The sequence below is a fragment of the Nycticebus coucang genome, chromosome 18, assembly GCF_027406575.1.
Source record: "Nycticebus coucang isolate mNycCou1 chromosome 18, mNycCou1.pri, whole genome shotgun sequence".
In the NCBI taxonomy this organism is placed as follows: domain Eukaryota; kingdom Metazoa; phylum Chordata; class Mammalia; order Primates; family Lorisidae; genus Nycticebus; species Nycticebus coucang.
Genome location: NC_069797.1, coordinates 16,435,039 through 16,457,626, shown reverse-complemented (window position 1 = coordinate 16,457,626; position 22,588 = coordinate 16,435,039).

Genomic DNA, 22,588 nt, shown 5'->3' with positions numbered 1-22,588 from the left:
TCCGGGGCTGTGCCTCAGAGACCCTGCCTACGTCTCACTCCCGTGCTTCCTTTCTACTACATTGCTTGCTTTCCACTTTTCTCTAATGTACTTTTCCTTCTACTTTTTGGCTGTCTTCCCCCCACCCTGGGCCAGGCAAACAATTTTTCCACTCTGTAATCAAACGCTACAATATAGGGATAATTTTAAAAAATGATTCCGCGGGGTCATTGTGCAGAATAGAGATGGTGAACATGGGGGTAGACATGGGCCCCAAACTGGACTGTGTAAGAAAGGCAACTTTTGGGATTTTTTTCTATAACTCTATTTAATTTCTACTTTGAGTCTTAATTTGGCTTCATCATGGAGATAGAATCTCAGTCAAATTGGCTTGTCCTCATCTAAGCCCTTAGGAGGACGTGGGGCCCCTGCTGTCCACTGCCCTAGCTGGTCTCCAGACAGGTGGTAAGCGCTCAGCCCCTTCCTGGGAATCCACCATCATATCGGTTTTCCAGGCTTCCCTGGCTCACCTCCTTCTCAGATTTGAAGGGTCTTGTCTGCTCTGGAGAAGAAGTTCCCCAGCTTTCCCTCTCATCCTCCCAATCTTTGGTTTATAACCAGAACCTGGGATGTTGGACTCAAAAGCTAAAAACATGACTCTTCTATTATCTTTGTTTTGCTGATTTTCCCTTCCCTGAAGCTTCACAGAAGGCCTAGCAGCCTAATGGGGAGAAAACTCGGGAAATATGAGGGGAACATAGAAGCAAGTATCTTCCCAGAATCTCCCAGCACATGTGTCAAGCCGCAGGAAGAAGGCCTGGCATACGGCAGGAAGCCAGCAAAGGTGACTGCTCTCCTTACACAGAAGTTCACAATCTGGCTCCATGTTTCCTGGCTCTGTGCCCTTAGATAAGTTGCTGACACTTTCTAGGCCTCATTTCCCCCATCTTTAAAATGGGGATTATAAGAGTGTTTCCCTCATATGTGTATAAAGTGCTCAGTGAATTGATCATACTATTATTATTCTTATTACCACTTCTACAGACTTCTGTCCCTTAAAGCCACTAGCTTAGCAGTGTCTGTGACCATGATGGTGGTGGTGATGTCGTTGGCATACAGAGTGCATCCCATGCAGAAAAGGAGGTGAGCACATGGCATCTAGCATTTCACAGGGAAAGAAAGGAATTCTGGTCCCAAGTCTGAGGCTGGGCTGAGTGTCTGGGAAATGCAACCCTCTGCATAAAATCTGGGTAGAATGTTCCTGAAGGGTGGTGTAGGAAGGAGTCAGCTGTCCTCAGTCAAGGCAGTTCTGAGGTGCCGGCATGGAGTGGCGAGTTCTTGAGGAGCTAGAATCTGAATCAGAAGAGAAATCCATGCTTCCAATTCGGGAAACAAGAAGGACACAGAGGGGAAGGATGAGCAGCAAATTCCAAGAAAGGCTGGCTGGGTGGGCATGAGGAATAATGCCTGGTTGACCATGACGGGCAGTTGCTAGAGAACAGGACCTCCACCAGGCCTCTTCTGAGAGGTGAGGCCAGCTTGGGCTTTTGCTGAGGGAGGTACTGCCTCTGTGAACAGGACTAAGTAAATCTCATTCCCCAGCCCATCAAACGGATGAACACGAGAATGTGGAGATCTTGACCCCTCTACCTACCTACCTACCTCTTCGCTCCCAATCAATGTCCCTCTCAACCCATAGGTCCAGGACAAATGAATCTGAAAGGGACAGTGAAAAGAATGTCCCATCAGGAATCAAGAGATCTGGACTCCAGTCCCAGTTACTGACCAACAAACCTGCAACCTCAGAGAAATTCCCCCACTTCCCGAGACCTTAGGAACAGGGGAGCATAGAGGAACAGGGCAGTGTGGCATTCTTGTGGGTGTGGGAGCCAGAGAAACATCTCTGTGATTCCCGCCTTTGCCACTTACTGTCTGCGGACCAGCTTATTTAATCTCCCTAATCTCCAATTCCCTCATGTATGAAGATGGGGATAATAATAGCACAACTCTCAGAGGATTATTTTGAAGATTAAATTCAAGAGTATACGAACCATGGTCAGCACTATTGTGAAACACTGTACATATTCAATTGACATGGCCAATATCACTGAGTGGAACTGTGGGACTCCAATGGGTCAGGGGCAGCTGAGGTGGTTGCGTGGGAGAGTTCAAGGCTGTAGACCCCTCTTCATCCAGAAGAGCAGTGTGGGTTTTCTACCTGTTCTCTCTCTCTCTCTTTTTTTGTTTTTGTTACAAAATTGTTTTGCACTAAATAATAATAATGATTAAAAAAAAATGTTCTAGGTCCCTGTACTAAGTAAGCCAAAATTTTACAAACATTTTCTGTAAAGGGCCCGATAGTAAATATTTTAAGCTGTGCTGGCCACCTGTGGCCAGCATATTCCTCTGGTTTATTAGAGTCAGAGCTGGGGTTAGGCTGAGATAGAGAATGAGAGCGTTTATTACAATGTGATTATATATTTTTTTCTTTTTTTTTATTAAATCATAACTGTATACAATGATATGATTATGGGGCATCATACACTCACTTCATAAACCATTTGACACATTTTTATCACAGTGGTTAACATAGCCTTTCCGGCGTTATCTCAGTTACTGTGCCAAAACATTTACATTCTACATTTACCAAGTTTCGCAAATACCCCTGTAATATGCACCACAGGTGTAATCCCACCGATTCCCCTCCCTCTACCCACCCCCCCCTTCCCACTTCCCCCTATTGTTAAGTTGTGATTATAATAATGTAACTACTCCAACACAGAACTCTTCACTACATGCAAGGAACATCTCAGTGACTAAATACAATTAAAATTTATTTCTCCTGTGACAGTGCCATGTGAGCTGGGGTTTGGGGGGGATCTAGTCCACATAGTCTTTTGGGGACCCAGAAATCTTTCCATCTAGTGGCCTCTTCATCTCCTAAGGCTGCGGAACCTCCTCTGGATGGGAGGAAAGGAGAGATGGCCCACATTCAAGAACCATGTAAAACCTCCTCTGCACTCAGGGGCTGTACAATACGGACCTTCAGCTGATTCGGGCCTGCAGGCTGGAGTTTGCCCATCTCCTGTGTCCCCTCTGAAGATGAGCCACTTTTCTGTGATAAAGATCTTACTTTCTCCATCAAAGTAGCCTAGCTCTTCTCTCTATAACATCTCCTACTATCTTTCATGTGATAATATTTTTCATATTTACAACTATTGTCAGATTAAGTGTTTTTTGTTAAATTTTATGTGTAATATTACACAGAGTTCTTTTGGAACATTTTTCATGAAGGTGGTGCATTGATTTCCTAGAACTGCCGTAACCGAAGTACCACTAACTGGGTGGCTTAAAATAATAGCAATTTATTCTCTCTCAGTCTGGAGGCCAGAAGTTTGAAATCAGAGTGTCAGCAGGGTTGACTCTCTCGGAGTGAGAAGCAGATCCATGCTTTTCCCCGGCTTCTGGTGATGGCCAGATTCCATGCTGTTCCTTGGACGGTAGACACATCCCCCAATCTCTGCCTCCATCTTCACACAGCGTTCTCCTCGTGTCTCTGTGGCCATCTTCTTATTGGACTACAGCCCACGCTAACAACCTCATCTTAACTTGGTTAAATCTCCAAAGACCCTATTTCCAAATAAGGTCACGTTCACAGGTACTGGGGCTTAGAAGTACTCAGCTGCTCACAGGTGATGGGCAGCACACGGTTGCCTATTCATATGAGAAGTGATGGGGACAGTTGTCCCCTCACCCTGTGTTGTAGCAGAAATGTGTCTAAAGTGCTTCATTTTAATCCCTCGTTGCAAATTGCAGAGAGAACAGTACTCTGAATGCTGCCACCTTGAAGAATGTAGAGTTTTCCTTTAATAAAAGTGTTTTTTTACGGACATGGAACGGTGAACTAGAAAACATTGCACATTCTGTTCCCTTCTTCTATGCCTAACTTATAAATGCTGCATTCAAAATACCGGAACAGGGTGGCTTGTGGTTACTAACAAAATTAAAAATAAAAGCAAAAAGCCCCATAACATCCATATCGCCTTGGACAAAAAAAAAAAAGAACTTTCTGGTGAATTCTCACCCCTTTCTTCAGGGGTCAGGATTTGCAAATCACTACCAGCTGGGTGTAATGCTGTCCTATTTTGAAACAGATGACTTAGACCACTGAACCATCACTGGAACTGAGGTTTATTTTCCCCTACTTGGTCTAAGGCACAAAGATCCAATTTGCAAAAAGAGAAAAGTAGCAAAATATCTTTTTGCTGATCTCACCTCGCCTCTGCTGGTTGAAGACCTACAAATATCCCAGAATGGGTGCAAGTGAATTGGGCCACTTCACCCTCTCCAGTATTCCACAGAAGGCCTTAAACCTCTGTCCCAAAGTTTCATGGTGCATCTGGTCTTTGCACCTCTGCAGCGGCACCTGTTATGGGACTTAGCTCTTCTCCTAAAGTGCAAAGTTTTCAAAATCTTGGTCAGGTGCAGTGATTTTCAACTGATGTGCCGTGAGAGGATCTGAGGCATGCTAAGGAAATTTTTAAAGAACATTAATTAAATTATTTTTGAAAGAAACTCAAAGCACATTACATGTATCTTTTTTTAAACTCTTTTTTTAAATAAACATAATTGAAGTGTGCTGCAGAAGTTTAACTGTAGTTTTAAGTGTGAGATTAAAAATGGTGGAAAAACACTGGTTTAGTGGCTCAAGGGAAGAAAAAAACTCGAGATGTTGGAAAACAAAGGAGAAACTTAGGAGTGAGTCCTTCAAGAACCAGGAAGAATTGGCCATGGAACCAAATTGAAGTGGTCTAGGCCCTATACAGGAACAGCACCCCAGCTAAGCCTGTGAGGACCTCTGGGGATTGAGCATCAGGCCTAGACCTCCTGTGAGTGTTTCTAAGAGTAATCATATGCAAAGACGTCAGCATCAGCTTAACTTCTCTATGTCGCTGGCTTCTCATCTACACGAAAGGACCTTCCTCATAAAATTATTGTGCGAATCAAACACCTTAGTCAGCCATAGTGTTCCTTAAACCTCTCAAATTTATCCCATGGGAATTTTCATAGAGTAGACATGGATTGCAGCCTGGGAATCTGTATATTGACTGAACACGGTTAAGAAATTCTTACCTCTAGGGAAAGACAGTGCTATAGCAACTTGAATGGCCCAGTGAAGAGTATATTTGCAGGTTTTTTGGGGGTGAGGAGGCTGGGTTTGAACCCACCACCTCACGTATATGGGGCCAGCACCCTACTCCTTTGAGCCACAGGCACTGCCCACGTGAAGAGCATTTTTATTCTGCTACTTTCATCGCCATAAACATTAACTTCACCATCACCAGAAATGCTACTTGGAGATAATGTCAGGGAAAAGCTTTGGGCACTGTGGGCAGATTCTGTAGCATAATTGAATCAGTTATCTGGACTCTGGTATGTGATGAAGACATTTTCACTGTTTGCACAACCAATAGTCTTACAGCCAACTCCTATTCACTCCCAGCTGTATCTCAAGGTAATTGTTTCAATTTGACTTTCATTTAGGTGAAGAGGAACCTTAACTTGGAACAAGAATTTGAGTCTTACAATAAATTTAGTGACCATAAATCTAATCCATGATTAATTTACAGTTATGAAGTGCTAATTTCCACATTTTACCTGAGGCACCTCAAAGAAAGAATAAAGAGGTCATTGCTTTCAGAGGGCATTTAAAAAAAATTCTCTTGAGATTTTGTGATATAGGTTAGTCTCACTGGAGTTAGATGATATCTCAAAGTAGTTTTGATTTGCATTTCTCTTACGATTAAAGATGATGAGCATTTTTTCATATGTCTGAAGGCCGCTTGTCTATCTTCTTTGGAGAAGTTTCTTTTAAAGTCTCTTGCCCAGCCTGTGATGGTATCCCTTGTTCTTTTCTTGCTAATGCGTTTGAGTTCTCTGTGGATTCTGGTTATTAAACCTTTGTCAGAGACATAACCAGCAAATATCTTCTCCCATTCTGTGGGCTGTTTGCTTGCTTTACTTACTGTGTTCTTTTTTTTTTTTTTTAATTCATCTTTTTTTTTTTTTTTGGCCGGGGCTGGGTTTGAACCCGCCACCTCTGGCCTATGGGACCGGCGCCCTACTCCTTGAGCCACAGGCACCGCCCTACTTACTGTGTTCTTGGCTGTGCAGAAGCTTTTTAGTTTGACCAAGTCCCAAAAGTGTATTTTTGAAGTTGCTTCAATCGCCCGGGGGGGTCCTTCTCATAAAAAACTCACCCAACCCAATTTCTTCAAGGGTTTTCCCTGCACTCTCTTCTAGTATTTTTATAGTTTCATGTCTTAAGTTTAGGTCTTTAATCCAGTAAGAGTCTATCTGTGTTAGTGGTGAAAGGTGTGGATCCAGTTTCAGTCTTCTACAGGTTGTCAGCCAGTTCACCCCACACCATTTGTTAAATAGGGAATCTTTTCCCCACTGGATATTTTTAACTGGCTTGTCAAAGATTAAATAACGGTAAGTAGCTGGGTTCATCTCTTGGTTCTCCATTCTGTTCCAGACATCTACTTCTCTGTTTTTGTGCCAATACCATGCTGTTTTGATCACTATTGATTTGTAGTATAATCTGAGGTGTGGTAGCGTAATTCCTCTTGCTTTGTTTTTATTTTTGAGTAATTTCTTGGCTATTCGAGGTTTTTTCTGATTCCATATAAAACAAAGTATTGTTTTTTTAAGATTTTTAAAGTATGACAGTAGAATCTCAAGACCAGAGATGTTGGCGTGGATGTGGAGAAAAGGGAACACTTTTGCACTGCTGGTGGGAATGCAAACTAATACATTCCTTTTGGAAAGATATATGGGGAACACTTAGAGATCTAAAAATAGATCTGCCATTCAATCCTGTAATTCCTCTGCTGGGCATATACCCAGAAGACCAAAAACCACATCATAACAAAGATATTTGTACCAGAATCTTTATTGCAGCCCTATTCATAATTGCTAAGTCATGGAAAAAACCCAAGTGCCCATCGATCCACGAATGGATTAACAAATTGTGGTATATGTACACCATGGAATACTATGCAGCCTTGAAGAAAGATGGAGACTTTACCTCTTTCATGTTTACATGGATGGAACTGGAACATACTCTTCTCGGTAAGTGTCTCAAGAATGGAAGAAAAAATATCCAATGTATTCACCCCTACTATGAAACTGACTTAGGACCTTCACATGAAAGCTATAACCAAGTTACAACCTAAGAACAGGGGGAAGGGGGAAAGCGTGGGGAGGGAGGGGGGAGGTGGGTAGAGGGAGGGGGATTGAAAGGATCACACCTGTGGTGCATCTTACAAGGGTACATGTGAGGCTTGGCAAATGTGGAATGTAAATGTCTTGGCAAAGTAACTAAGAAAATGCCAGGAGGGCTATGTCAACTAATGAGATGAAAATGTGTCAAATATTCTATGAACCAAGTGTATGGTGCCCTATGATCATATTGATGTACACAGCTATGATTTAATAAAAAATAAATAAATAAAATAAAATAAAGATATTATTATCTCACTAAAAAATAAAAAAATAAAAAAAAATTCTCCTCATCCAGTAATTTCACATAGGGACTGGTGCCCCTTTTAACTATTCAAACTACTGTTATCTGCTCTTCTTGGATAACCAAGGCAATGCTTTTTACAAACTCACCAATCACTTTAAGGGTTCTCAAAACTCCTTATAATCACTAACACACATTTTAATAATTTTCTATTTTCTGTGATGTAGTTTTCTTGGTTTTTCCAAATATCCACACCTGACTCCTAGGAAAAAGAAGCTAACTTATGCAATTCAGTGTACTTACTTAAATGCCTGGCATAGAATTTCTTTCCAGTGTATCAGTGAGAAGATTCATGAGCTGACAGTATTCAGTTCCTTAACCGAAGGTTCTTTATTTGGGGTACACTTGTCTAATCAGTTGACTGCTGCTGTCTACTTCTTTATATACTTGTTGTTAAAATAATAGTAGAATGTTCTAAGGGGGGGGTCCCATATTAAGATGGTACCTAGTCCAGAGGTCCTTGAAATAACGGAATTTGCTTTGTCCCAGGGGTGCCATCTCTTATGGGGAAAGAATGAGCTTGGAACAGTAGCTCCGGGAAAAAAAGAAGTAACTATTTTTAGCTAGGCCTCTGGAGCAAAATACTCATGTAGGTCTCCCAGAGGCTGGACTGAACCATGTAGAAGGCTTTACCGAGGCCCAGCTGCCACATCTGTAGCCACCAAAGCACAACACCAGGTATCAAAACTTACTACTCTAGTTAAGTAAAAGCTACACTCTGCAGTGCCAAAGAAAAAGCATCCACAAAGACAGTGAAGAAAAGCTTATTTTAGCTAGCCTAGAGTAACTCTGTAATAAAGCATTATGCCTAACACAGTCAAGATTTATTTCTCCCATCTGGGTACCATGTAGAGGAGAGGGCCAACTTCACTGTATTTTGGGGATCTAGAATTCCATCGAATGTCTCCTCCATCTTTGAGGAGGATGCCTCTGGATGGAAGGAAAGAGATATCATGGAGCAATTTTTAGGCTGAGATGGCCACACTCAAGAATTCAGCCACAGGACAATCCCTAATTGTGAGAGAGTCATCTACCTTTGTGCCCAGGAAAGAAAGAGCAATGTCCTAAAGGACACCTTGCTGTTACAGATAATAGTGCCTGTCCCCCACACCTAGAGAATAGTTGGCCCAAACCATTTACTCAAGGATGCCATGGGAAGTATGGCATCCACAAAAGGGAAACGAAAGGCCATGCTTGGAAGAAGACAGAGAAAATGAATGCCCACAAATCCTGACGCTCAGTTCTAGTAACGATGTCCCATAGGTGTCCTGGGATCTGAATTGTTGGATCAGAATTCCACCTTAGGAAAACGGTAGCAGATTGGAAGGTGGTGGGCATGGTGCAGGTAAAATTTCTTTCTTCAGATAGCAGCCAGTTAAAAATCTGTGTTCTCATCCTAATTTCGCCCTGTTTCCACTTCCAATTGAGTACTCAGGCACAGCTCTAGAAGCAAGAACTATTGCCCCTGGGATATATACTGTCATGATAAGGGCATGGGCTTCCACGGTACAATTTTTGGCCTTGTCATTGTTCCCCTTTGGACTGTGTCTTTAGTTCAGATAATGGTGATGGCTGATAGCCAACATCAACCCTTACTCAATGTCAGGCTCCATCCTAGGTACCTTACAATTGTTGCCTCTGTATTTCCTCAAATACAGAATCTTTTTATTTTCTGCATTTTATGGCTTTGGAAACAGAAATACAAAGAGGTTAGGTAACTTGCCCAAGGTCACACACTCATCTCAACCAAGTTCTCAACAGCTTTCGTGCCAAAAGTTGAGCATCCCCTAAGAGTATTTAAATGAGAAACACAGATAAGCATGATTTTGTACTCAATTATTGTTTTTTCTATCAAAAATAGAGCTTTTAAGTTTATTTCAGCAGCAAAGCATAACACTACGTTACCATGGAATTGCATTTTTAAATGTTTAGCACAAGATACAAACATATAATTTCCTACATACATGTGAACACCTTTCCCACCAATCCTAACAAGAAATCTTAACCCTTTCCTTCTGCACTTTGTACTAACTTAAAACAATAGATAAAACAGGAAGTTCTATTCACTTTCTCATTTATGCTACTTTTAAATTCTTTTGCTCTTTAGACTTTTACTTTATTGGAAACTTATAGCATTACATTGCCAAAAATCTCAGAAAAAGATTTGCCTCCCTTGTTTCCACTTTCTATTGATCCCCTCTTAAATATGAAATACCCTGTAAAATTTTTCTTCCTCAAGAAAAAAAAATAATCAGAGCACATTCAAATGCCTATGTATTTTCATTATTTTTCTTCCATTGAGAATAACGTCCTCTGTTGGCTAGTTATTTTTACCTGCTTTATGTCTCTCTGCCATTTGACCCATAAAGGCTTCCAGGCTTCCCATTTGTTATGCCAGATGGGAGTGCCTTGCTCCAGACCTTCTGGGGTAAGCATTAAGCATTTCATCATTACTTATAGTCTTAGTGTAGAGATTTTTTAAGATGTCCTTTATCAGATTAAGGAAGCTGACAGTCACTATCATGAATGGGTGTTGGATGTTGTCACATGGTTTTCTGTATCAGTTGATCATCTATTTTCCTTATTAAGACTACCAGTTTGGTGGATTACACTCATTTTTGAATATTGAACTAGCCTGACATTTACAAGATAAACTCCGTAGAGTTGTGGCATACTCTTCCTTTTACATATTGCTAGATACGATATACCTTTTTAAATTTGGTATTTTTGCATCTATGTTCATGAAGAATCTCCCTCCCTCCCTCCCTTCTTTTTTTTCTTTCCCTTCCTTTGTCTGGTTTTAGAATCAGACTAATGATGATCTCATAGAGTTGAAAACTGTTTTATCTTCCTCTACATTTTGGAAGAGACATTAAAAGAATTGATGTTATTTCTTTTAAAAATGTTTGATAAAATTTTCCAGTGAAATCACCTAGACCTGGAAATTTCCTGTCATAAAATTTTAAACTATAATTTCAATTTCCCTAGAAGTTACAGGACTATTCAAGTTACCTATTACATTTTGAGTGAGTTTAGGTTATTTGTGGTTTCCAAAGAATGGATCCATTGGACCTAACTCGTCAAAAATTCATGTGTAAAATTTTTCATAATACTCCCTTATTATTTAATGTTGGTGGGGGCTGTGGAGCTTTTCTTTCTTTCTTTTTTTTTTTTATTAAATCATAGCTGTGTACATCAATATGATCATGGGGCACCATACACTTGGTTCATAGAATATTTGACACATTTTCATCTCATTAGTTGACATAGCCCTCCTGGCATTTTCTTAGTTACTTTGCCAAGACATTTACATTCCACATTTGCCAAGCCTCACATGTACCCTTGTAAGATGCACCACAGGTGTGATCCTTTCAATCCCCCTCCCTCTACCCACCTCCCCCCTCCCTCCCCACGCTTTCCCCCTTCCCCCTGTTCTTAGGTTGTAACTTGGTTATAGCTTTCATGTGAAGGTCCTAAGTCAGTTTCATAGTAGGGGTGAATACATTGGATATTTTTTCTTCCATTCTTGAGACACTTACCGAGAAGAGTATGTTCCAGTTCCATCCATGTAAACATGAAAGAGGTAAAGTCTCCATCTTTCTTCAAGGCTGCATAGTATTCCATGGTGTACATATACCACAATTTGTTAATCCATTCGTGGATCGATGGGCACTTGGGTTTTTTCCATGACTTAGCAATTATGAATAGGGCTGCAATAAAGATTCTGGTACAAATATCTTTGTTATGATGTGGTTTTTGGTCTTCTGGGTATATGCCCAGCAGAGGAATTACAGGATTGAATGGCAGATCTATTTTTAGATCTCTAAATGTTCTCCATATATCTTTCCAAAAGGAATGTATTAGTTTGCATTCCCACCAGCAGTGCAAAAGTGTTCCCTTTTCTCCACATCCACGCCAACATCTCTGGTCTTGAGATTTTGTGATATAGGCTAGTCTCACTGGAGTTAGATGATATCCCAAAGTAGTTTTGATTTGCATTTCTCTTATGATTAAAGATGATGAGCATTTTTTCATATGTCTGAAGGCCGCTCGCCTGTCTTCTTCGGAGAAGTTTCTTTTCAAGTCTCTTGCCCAGCCTGTGATGGTATCCCTTGTTCTTTTCTTGCTAATACGTTTGAGTTCTCTGTGGATTCTGGTTATTAAACCTTTGTCAGAGACATAACCAGCAAATATCTTCTCCCATTCTGTGGGCTGTTTGTTTGCTTTACTTACTGTGTTCTTGGCTGTGCAGAAGCTTTTTAGTTTGATCAAGTCCCAAAACTGTATTTTTGAAGTTGCTTCAATCGCCTGGGGGGGGGTCCTTCTCATAAAAAACTCACCCAACCCAATTTCTTCAAGGGTTTTCCCTGCACTCTCTTCTAGTATTTTTATAGTTTCATGTCTTAAGTTTAGGTCTTTAATCCAGTAAGAGTCTATCTGGGTTAGTGGTGAAAGGTGTGGATCCAGTTTCAGTTTTCTACAGGTTGTCAGCCAGTTCACCCCACACCATTTGTTAAATAGGGAATCTTTTCCCCACTGGATGTTTTTAATTGGCTTGTCAAATATTAAGTAACGGTAAGTAGCTGGGTTCATCTCTTGGTTCTCTATTCTGTTCCAGACATCTACTTCTCTGTTTTTGTGCCAATACCATGCTGTTTTGATCACTATCGATTTGTAGTATAGTCTGAGGTCTGGTAGTGTAATTCCTCCTGCTTTGTTTTTATTTTTGAGTAATTTCTTGGCTATTCGAGGTTTTTTCTGATTCCATATAAAACGAAGTATTGTTTTCTCAAGATCTTTAAAGTATGACAGTGGAACTTTAATAGGGATTGCGTTGAAGTTATATATTGCTTTGGGTAGTATGGACATTTTAACAATGTTGATTCTTCCCAGCCATGAGCATGGTATGTTTTTCCATTTACTAACATTCTTGGCTATCTCTTTTCTTAGAGTTTCATAGTTCTCTTTATATTGATCTTTCACATCCTTTGTTAGATAAACTCCCAAATATTTCATCTTCTTTGGCATTACTGTGAATGGGATAGAGTCCTTAATTGTTTTTTCAGCTTGACTATTGTTGGTATATATAAAGGCTATGTTGGTGGTATATATAAAGGCTATATGTTGATTTATGAATGTTGATTTTGTAACCTGAGACTTTGCTGTATTCCTTGATCACTTCTAAGAGTTTTGTAGTAGAGTCCCTAGTGTTTTCCAGATATACAATCATATCATCTGCGAAGAGCGAAAGTTTGATCTCTTCTGACCCTATGTGGATGCCCTTGATCGCCTTTTCTTCCCTAATTGCAGTGGCTAAAACTTCCATTACAATGTTAAAAAGCAATGGAGACAATGGGCAGCCGTGTCTGGTTCCTGATCTAAGTGGAAATGATTCCAATTTAACTCCGTTCAATATGATATTGGCTGTCGGTTTGATGTAGATGGCCTCTATCAGTTTAAGAAATGTCCCTTCTATACCGATTTTCTTAAGTGTTCTGATCATGAAGGGATGTTGGATGTTATCAAAAGCTTTTTCTACATCGATTGAGAGAATCATATGATCTTTGTTTTTTACTTTGTTTATGTGTTGAATTACATTTATAGATTTACGTATATTGAACCAGCCTTGAGACCCTGGGATAAAGCCAACTTGATCATGATGTATGATTTGTTTGATATGTTGATGGATTCTGTTTGTTAGGATTCTGTTGAATATTTTTGCGTCTATATTCATTAGTGATATTGGTCTATAATTTTCTTTTCTTGTTGGGTCTTTTCCTGGTTTGGGGATTAGGGTGATGTTTGCTTCATAGAACGTGTTGGGGAGTCTTCCTTCTTTTTCTACATTTTGGAACAGTTTCAGTAATATAGGTACTAATTCCTCTTTAAAGGTTTGGTAGAATTCTGATGTGAAACCATCTGGTCCCGGACTTTTCTTTTTGGGGAGGTTTTGTATGGTTGATGTTATTTACGAACTTGAAATGGGCCTGTTCAACATTTCCACTTGATTCTGGTTAAGTCTTGGAAGGTGACAAGCTTCCAAGTATCGGTCCATTTCCTTTAGATTTTCATATTTCTGAGAGTAAAGTTTCTTGTAATATTCATTAAGGATTTTTTGGATTTCTGAGGAGTCTGTTGTTATTTCATCTTTGTCATTTCTGATTGATGAGATTAGAGATTTTACTCTTTTTTTCCTGATTAGGTTGGCCAATGGTTTATCTATTTTGTTGACCTTTTCAAAAAACCAGCTTTTAGATTTATTGATCTGTTGTATTGTTCTTTTGTTTTCAATTTCATTTAATTCTGCTCTGATTTTGGTTATTTCTTTTCTTCTACTGGGTTTGGGGTTGGAGTGTTCTTCCTTTTCCAGTTGCTTGAGATGTCCCATTAAGTTGCTAACTTCCTCTCTTTCTGTTCTCCTGAGGAAGGCTTGCAGCGCTGTAAATTTCCCTCTTAGAACTGCCTTTGCAGTGTCCCAGAGGTTCTGATAGTTTGTGTCTTCATTGTCGTTTTGTTCCAAAAATTTGGCAATTTCCTTCTTGATCTCATCTCTGACCCAGCTATCATTCAGCATGAGGTTATTTAACTTCCATGTTTTTGTATGAGTATGTAGATTCCTGTTGTTACTTATCTCAAGTTTTATTCCATGATGGTCTGAGAAGATGCATGGAATAACTTCTATTTCTTTAAATTTACTGAGGTTAGATTTGTGACCTAAGATTTGATCGATTTTGGAGTAAGTTCCGTGGGCTGATGAGAAGTATGTGTATTCAGTTTTGTTAGGATGAAATGTTCTGTAGATGTCTGCTAGATCTAAATGCTGGATGGTTAGATTTAAATTTAAATTTCTTTACTCAGCTTTTTGTTGGAGGATCAATCCCTCACTGCCAAAGCAGTGTTAAAATCTCCGACTATTATGGAGCTGGAGGAAATCAAGTTGCTCATGTCTGTTAGAGTTTCTGTTATGAATTGAGGTGCATTCTGATTGGGTGCATAGATATTAATAATTGAAATCTCATCATATTGAGTATTACCCTTAACAAATATGAAGTGACCAATCTTGTCCTTCCTTACTTTTGTTGGTTTAAAGCCTATTGTGTCTGCAAATAAAATTGCAACACCTGCTTTTTTCTGGTTACCATTTGCCTGAAATATGGATGACCATCCTTTCACCCTGAGTCTGTATTTGTCTTTTAAATTGTGACTCTTGTAAGCAACAGATATCTGGTCTGAGTTTTTGTATCCAGTCAGCTAACCTATGTCTCTTTAGAGGACAGTTTAAGCCATTCACATTAACGGAGATTATTGATAAGTTTGGTGAAATTTTGGGTATCGAGTTTTTCAAAAGTCCAGTGGACAATTTTAATCTTTTCGCCATTGTAGAAGTTGGAGTTTGATCAGGAGTTTCTGAGTGAGTTTACGTTTGTAGTAGAGGATTGGGTTGGTCATATGGAGGATAGATCTGAGAATATCCTGAAGAGCTGTTTTGGTTGTGGCAAATTTCTTCAACATATGAATGTCGTTAAAGTATTTAATTTCTCCATCATAGATGAAACTCAGTTTAGCTGGGTACAATATCCGGGGTTGAAAGTTATTTTGCTTTAGGAGATTAAAAGTCGATGACCACCCTTTTCTGGCTTGAAAAGTTTCAGCAGAGAGATCTTCAGTCATTCTAATGTTCTTACCTTTGTAGGTAATGGCTTTCTTTCACCTGATAACCTTGAGAATTTTCTCCTTCATGTTGACTTTAGTGAAGCTAATTATGATATGTCTGGGGGATGACTTATTGGGGTTGAATCGTGCTGGAGTTCTGAAACTGTCTGCTATCTGAATTTCAGAGTCTCTAGGCATGTCTGGAAAATTCTCTTTCATAATTTCATGCAGAAGGGCCTCTGTGCCCATTGAGGCCACTTCATCGGTTTCAGGAACTCCTATTATTCGTATATTTGCCTTCTTCGAATTATCCCAGAGCTCTCTAAGAGAATGACCCATTTTTGCTCTCCATTTGTCTTCCTCTTTGAGAGTTTGGGAGCGTTCAAAGGCTTTATCTTCGATGTCAGAAATCCTTTCTCCTGCTTGGTCCATTCTGTTGCTGAGGGATTCTACTGTATTTTTCATATCTTTAAGGGCTACAAATTCTTGCGTCAGTGTGTCTAAGTCTTTGGTGGTTCTGTCTTTAAATTCATTAAATTCTTGAGACAACTTTTGAATTTCTCCTCGGATTCCTAATTCCATTTTATCAATCTTGTATGCAATCCAAATTCTGAATTCAATTTCTGACATGTCTGCCAGTTGTTTATGAATGGGATCTTCAATTACATACACCATTTCTTTCCTTGGGGGGGTTGATCTATTCTGGTTATTCATGTTACCGGAGATTTTCCGCTGATTCTGCCCCATGGTTGTTTTACTCCCTTTGATTTTTCCCCTAGGGTTTTGTTGAGGGCCCGTTCAGTGTTGTAGCCTGAGAGACTGGGGCCCTGTCTGTGTGGTGGGACTGAGTGGTTCTGACTTATTGTCAGCTGGCTTCTGTTTGACCCCAGTGAAGCACTTACTCTGGGTTGAAGTCTCAGTTCTCTGAGTTGGCCCTACACTGGATGTTTCCGGGGTCTGTGAGTCACCTCAGGCAAATCCTATACTTAGGGGTGGCCTCCTCTTTTTGCCCAGGGTGGCAGGGGTTATGGCTTCAGCCGCCTCAGGGAACTGCCGCTCTGATGTGGGTCTCCCCCAGCCTCATTCCTGTGTCCCAGAGTCAGGACCGACCAGCCACTGTTCGGGCACTGTCTACGCTCTGACAAATCCCTCAAGAATCTGGACTCCTGGGGCACAGGCCTCCAGATTCCAGAGTGAGGGTGGGGTGGGGCACTGGGAGTTCAGAGCCGCCGGCAGCAAGCTCACTCAATTCCTCCCAATCGTTGGCTCCACCGCACCGCCGCAGCCCAAGCCTCCAGGCTTCAGAGTGAGGGTAGCGTGGGGGGAGCGGCAGGAGCCCAGAACCACTGGGCAGCGAACAGACTCAGCTCCACCCAGTTCCTTGCCCAGCCACACAGCATGCGCTCAGGTCTCCAGACCACAGAGCGAGGGTGTGGGGGAGCACTGGGAGCTCAGAGCCAGCAGGGGCTCCAAGCCACAGGGAGCCCAGTCGACAGCGAGCAAATTCAGTTCCTCCCAGTCTCTCACCCAGTTGTACTGCCACAGCTCAAGTCTTCAGGCTTCATAGTGGGGGCGGGGTGGGCGAAGCGGCTGGAGCCCAGAACCGCTGTGCAGAGAACAGACTCAGCTCCACCCAGTTCCCTGCCCGGCCACACTGCAGGCACTCAGGTCTCCAGAGCACAGAGCGAAGGTGGGGGTAGCACCGGGAGCCCAGAGCCAGCAGGGGCTCCAAGCCGCAGGGAGCCCAGTCGGCAGTGAGCAAATTCAGTTCCTCCCCGTCTCTTGCCCGGTTGTACCATCGCAGCACAAACCTTCAGGCTTCAGAGTGGGGGCGGGGTGGAGGGAGCAGCTGGAGCCCAAAACCACCGGGCAGCGAAAAACAGACTCAGCTCTACCCTGCTCCCTGCCCGGTCACATGGCAGGCGCTCAAGTCTCCAGGCCACAGAGCGAGGGCGGGGGGAGCACCACGAGGGCGGGGGGAGCACCACGAGCTCAGAGCAGCAGGGATCTCAGAGCAGCTGGTAGCGAGTTCGACTCAGTTATATGCCTGGTTGTATTGTTGCCCAAGGAGGGCTGCTGCACCTTGCCTTGGGGAAATGCCGCCCTGGTGAGGGTCTCCCTCCGCTGATTGTCCTCACCTCTCTCCCGTGCCCCAGAATCAGCACTGACCAGCCGCAGCTCAGGGACTGTCCTCTCCCCTTTAGGAGTCACCCAAGAATCTGAACTCCTGGGGGACAGGCTTTCAGACCTTAGAGAGAGTGGAGGGAAGTGCTGGGAGCTCAGAATTGCCGGCAAAGGATATTTACAGATTTATACAGTTTGATGCCTGGCAGGAGAATGCCTAGGCATCCTAGTAAGGGAGGTAGGTCCAGTTTTTAGTAGGTCTCTCCCATGAAGTGTAATGGAGGGCCTTTGATTTCTGCCCTTTTGTTTGTGGGGCCGTTAAGCTGATCAGGTGGAGGAGGGGGGACTCCCATCCGCTTGGTGATGGGTTTTGTACCTTCTGTTTGCTTCCTTGTGGTCGCAGCTCTCCTCAGTGGGGTTGATGTGTGTTCTTCAACTTTCTCGCTTGGTGTTGCTCGAATCCATCAGGTTACTTGCTAAATTTTCGTCCCCTAACTCTCCTTCAGGATGGGAGCCTCTGTGGAAAGCTGGCTTCAGTCCGCCATTCTTTCTTTCATTCCTGATACTGATGAGTTGTTTTCCCCCCTCTTTTTGTCTTTATTATTATTAGTAAAAGTTTACTGATTTCATTTATCTTTTAAGAAAACTAGGTTTTGATTTTTCTATTCTCTCTATTGTTTTGCTGTGCTCTATTTCCTTTATTTCTGTCACCATATTCTTTCTTTCCTTCTTTTCTTCTTCAATTTTTCTTTGTAGAGTAGAAGCTTATATAGCATATTTACGGTATTTCTCTTCAAATATAAATTAGCATTTTAATGTTATAAATTTTCCTCTAAGCATTTGTTTAGCTGTATCTCACAAATTTGGGTGTGTTTTTTTTCATTTTTGTTTAATACAAATAATTTTCATAATTTCCCTATCTTTTTGGCTCATAGATTATTTAGAAGCATGTTGTTTAATTTCCAAGTACTTGAAAAATTTTTCTTTGCCCTTCCTGTTATCCTGTTAGTGATTTCTACTATATTTTCATTATGAGTCAAAGATTATATTTTTATTTTATTAATTTATTTGCATAATTTTAACCATTTTTCATGTTTGTTTTATGAAATGGGGTATGGTTTATCTTGTTGACTCTTCCATATACTTTTCAAAAGAATATGTATTCTACTATTGTGGCTAGAAGTATCTATAAAGGCCATTTAATCTAGTTGTTCAATTCTTCTATGTCAGTTCTATATATTACTAAGAGAGGAGTGTTGAAATTTCCAAATATAATTGTGCATTTCTTTTATTTCTCCTTTCTCTTATGTAAGTTTTACACCATATTTTTAAAGCCCTGTCAAGAGGTACACATACATTCAGGGTTGCTATGTCTTTATGGTGAGGTGGCCCTGTTATCATCATAGAACATCTCTTTATCCCTGATAACTTTATTCACTCTGAAATCTGTCCGGTAATATAGATCTTCTTTTCATCAGTGCTCCCATGGAACATCTTTTCCATGAATTTATGGTTAACTTACTTATATCATTATATTGGAAATGACTTTCTTATAAATAGTATATGACAGGATAATTTTAAGAATACATTTTGACAATTTCTGTCTTCCCATTAGTATATTTAGATCATTTACATTTAGTATAATTCTTTACATGTTTGAATTTAGGTCTATTAGTATTTGTTTTCTGTTTAGGCCCTGGTTTTTGTTTCTCTATTACCCTCCCCTGTCTTCTTTGGGGTTGTTTTATAAGCATTATCATTCCATTTAAACTTATTGATTTTGTTTTTCACTCTATCTCACACACATATTTCTTTCTCTCTTTCTCAATATGTGTGCATATGATCATGACTTAACTTTTTACTCTGTCCAGTTTTACAGTGATATGTTATAATTTACCACAATGTAGGTCCTTTTATGTTGTAATTGTCTTGTATCTATATATATTAAATAACCCATCAGACAGTGTTATCATTTTTTAATACACTTTAAATTTAACAGGAGATTAATCTATTATATTTATCCAGCTATTTACTATTTGAAATTTCTCTCTAGTCTCCCTTTTCTTCAGGTGGAATGGTATCATTTAAACCATTCATTTAGATCAGATCTCCTGCAATTCATTGTTTCTTAACTTTACCTTTGTTTGGTCTTCACTCCTGAAGGAATATTTTTTCATATATAGACCACTCAGATGATGAAAGTTTGTTTCTTTCAGTACTTTAAAAATGTTCCACTGCCTTCCTGATCCATAGTTTCTGAAGATAAATGTATACTCCCTGGAATCATTGTTCATCTTGCAGTTTTATGCCATTTTACTCTGGTTTCTTTCAAGACTTTTTCTTTGTTTTTGGTTTTCAGAAATTTGATTGGGATACCCCCAAAATATACATTTCTTCAATTAATCCTGTTTGGGGTCCACAGAGCTTCTTTAATCTCTAGATTTATGTCTATTGCCAAACTTGGGATATTTTTTGGCTATTGATTCAAGTTCTTTTTTCCCCCACACCAAACTTTTTTCTCTTTTCCATTTAGGGCTACAATGACATGAACAATCTTTTATTACTGCCCCACAGGTCCTTGTTTTCTTTTTTCAATCTTTTTTCTCTCTTTTGCTTGACTGGATACTTTTTATTGATTTGTTTCTATCTTTTTTTCTATTTAATGATATCTTCAGATTTCATGCAATTCTCAACTGGTAGACAAGCTTATTTTAAAATTTGTTTGGAAGGGTAAAGGAAAAAGAGCTAGATTAACTAAATAAATAATATTGAAAAGGAAACTAAAGTTGGAGAAATCACATTATCCAACTTCAAATTATATTAAAAGTCTACACTAACCAAGACTGTATGTAGTATTAGCAGAAAGAGAGACACGATGATAAATGGGATATAATAAAAATCTAGAAATAGACCCTTGCAAACACAGACAATTGATTTTTGACAAAAGCTTCAAGGCAATCAATGTAGAAAGGACAGTCTTTTCAACAAATGGTGGTGGAAATACAAGAAAATAAACCTCTACCCCAAACTCATACACCTTATACAAAAATTAATTGAAAATGCATCACAGATCTAAATGTTAAGTGTAAAACTATAAAACTTTTAGAAGAAAGCATAAACAAAAATATTCATGACTTTTGATTAAGTGAAGAGCTCTTAGATAACACTGAAACCTTCATCCATTGACAGTCTTGCATGGCCATAGACACATATTTTTGCTTTAGCTTTTCTTTGAATAAAAGATATTTAAATGCATTTAGACAATACATATTAAGCTAGTTGGATATTGTGGTGTTTTAGACCACTGAGTGTACAAAAGAGAGAAATTCAAACAAAAAATTGCTGTTCTTCTGTTTTGTTTTGTGAAATTTAAAATCACTCAAATTTAAAATGAATTACTGGACTATAAAAATTAAAAAAAAAACCATCATCCACTAAAGACAATATAATAATGTGTTGGAAGTTATGAAACTTTAAAATTTTGCTCTAAGAAACACTAAAACACAACACTATGGCAAACTACATACATGAAGAAAATATACTAAATCTAAACTCATCATTAAGGCAACATACCACTGAAGTAAAAGTGAGCAAAATACCTGAGTAGACACTTCACCAAAGGTGATATACAGAAAAGAGAAATAAGTAAAAGAAAAAATACTCAACATCATTTGTCATTAGGAAAATTCTAACTGGAAACCAGATCATTTAGATTCAGATGCTTCACCACATTAGAATTCCACTTACAGAGAAAATTGTTAGTATCAACAAGTATGTGTATTAAAATACTGAACACAAGCCTTTAGAAGAGCTGTTAATCAGGAAGAAAAAGACAAAGTTGGTTACTCAAAGAGGTGCAGGTGGAGACTGGTGCTGGCAGCCTCTTTTACCCTAGAGAATAAAGCCCAGAGGGTTTGATAAGGACCTGAGCAAAAATGCCTTGCTTAGATATCAGCATATAGGCAAGATATATGAGCACTAGTCAAAGGGCTCTTTCAACAAAAATTGATTTTATTATAAAACTATGTCACCTTCTGAAGCCAAGTTCTCTGGTGGTGTCTGCCAGGGTCTTGCATTATGGACAACCTGAGCTACACTTAAGCAGGAGCAAAGAGACACAGCTCTCTGAGGAGGGCAGGTGATTGAAAAGTGAAGACCCCAAGAAGTTCCAGCACATCTACCACATGATCACATATAAAGCCTCAAGAAGTTCAAGAAGAAAAAGTAGGTAAAAGAAAGTTCATGATTTGTAAAGGCATTTTGGATAGTTTCCATTTTTCTCACCTCTCTTCACCAAGAAAGCTGGAAATTTTATAGTTGTATAAGTCTACTTGTGTGGGAATATGTATAGTCCTAAAACCCTTTGACAAATGATATGTCTGAGTGTGCCATAAATTATATCTTTATCATCAGCAGCATCACTGTCTGCGCACAATTGTGCATGTATATTATCAACCAAGCCTTTTGTGTCTCCCTTGGCTGGAATTCATTAACAGCTACGTAGAGGCACGTTAGCTGAGGGGAGGCATATGTTACCCACAGAGATCATTCCTCTGCCTTCTAATTTTTAAGAGAGAAAAAGTTCACTTTATTTTATTAATGGTAATATATACTGAAAAGCCTTCCTATCAGGAAAGATAAAATTCTTTCTCTCTCCATTTTAAGTCTAAATGAAATTGATTCCATATGTTTATTAAATATAAAGGGAAATTTTATTATATAAGTATTTCCTGCAATTGAATATTTTCCTTGATAACTCATATTTACCATAACTCATGAGAGTGGCCACTGGTTTGACAGGAGGACCCAGCCACCTGATGTATGTTTCTGAACAAGCCTCCCATGAGAAGCTCTATTTCTTTTTTGAAGGCAATTAAAATATTTGCAATATACATCATGACTTAGCAAATAAAACCAACGATGACATATATTCCATTATTTTATTTTTCCTCTGCATTTTGAGGTTTTTGTGGGTAGAAAAAGGAACTGAGGGTTTAGAATCACATAGTGGTAAATATATCTTGGGTGACTGTGGACACATTACCTAATGTGGGTGCAACCTACTTTCCTTACCTGAAACACCTCACATCATAGAGTGCAATGGGATGAATAATGTCACCCCCAAAAAGAGACCCCATGTCATAATCCCTGGAATTTTTGAATTTTACCTTAAAATGGCAAAAAATTTTAAAAAAAAAGACTTTGCAGAGGTGACTAATAATTTTAAGATGGAGAGGTGACCTT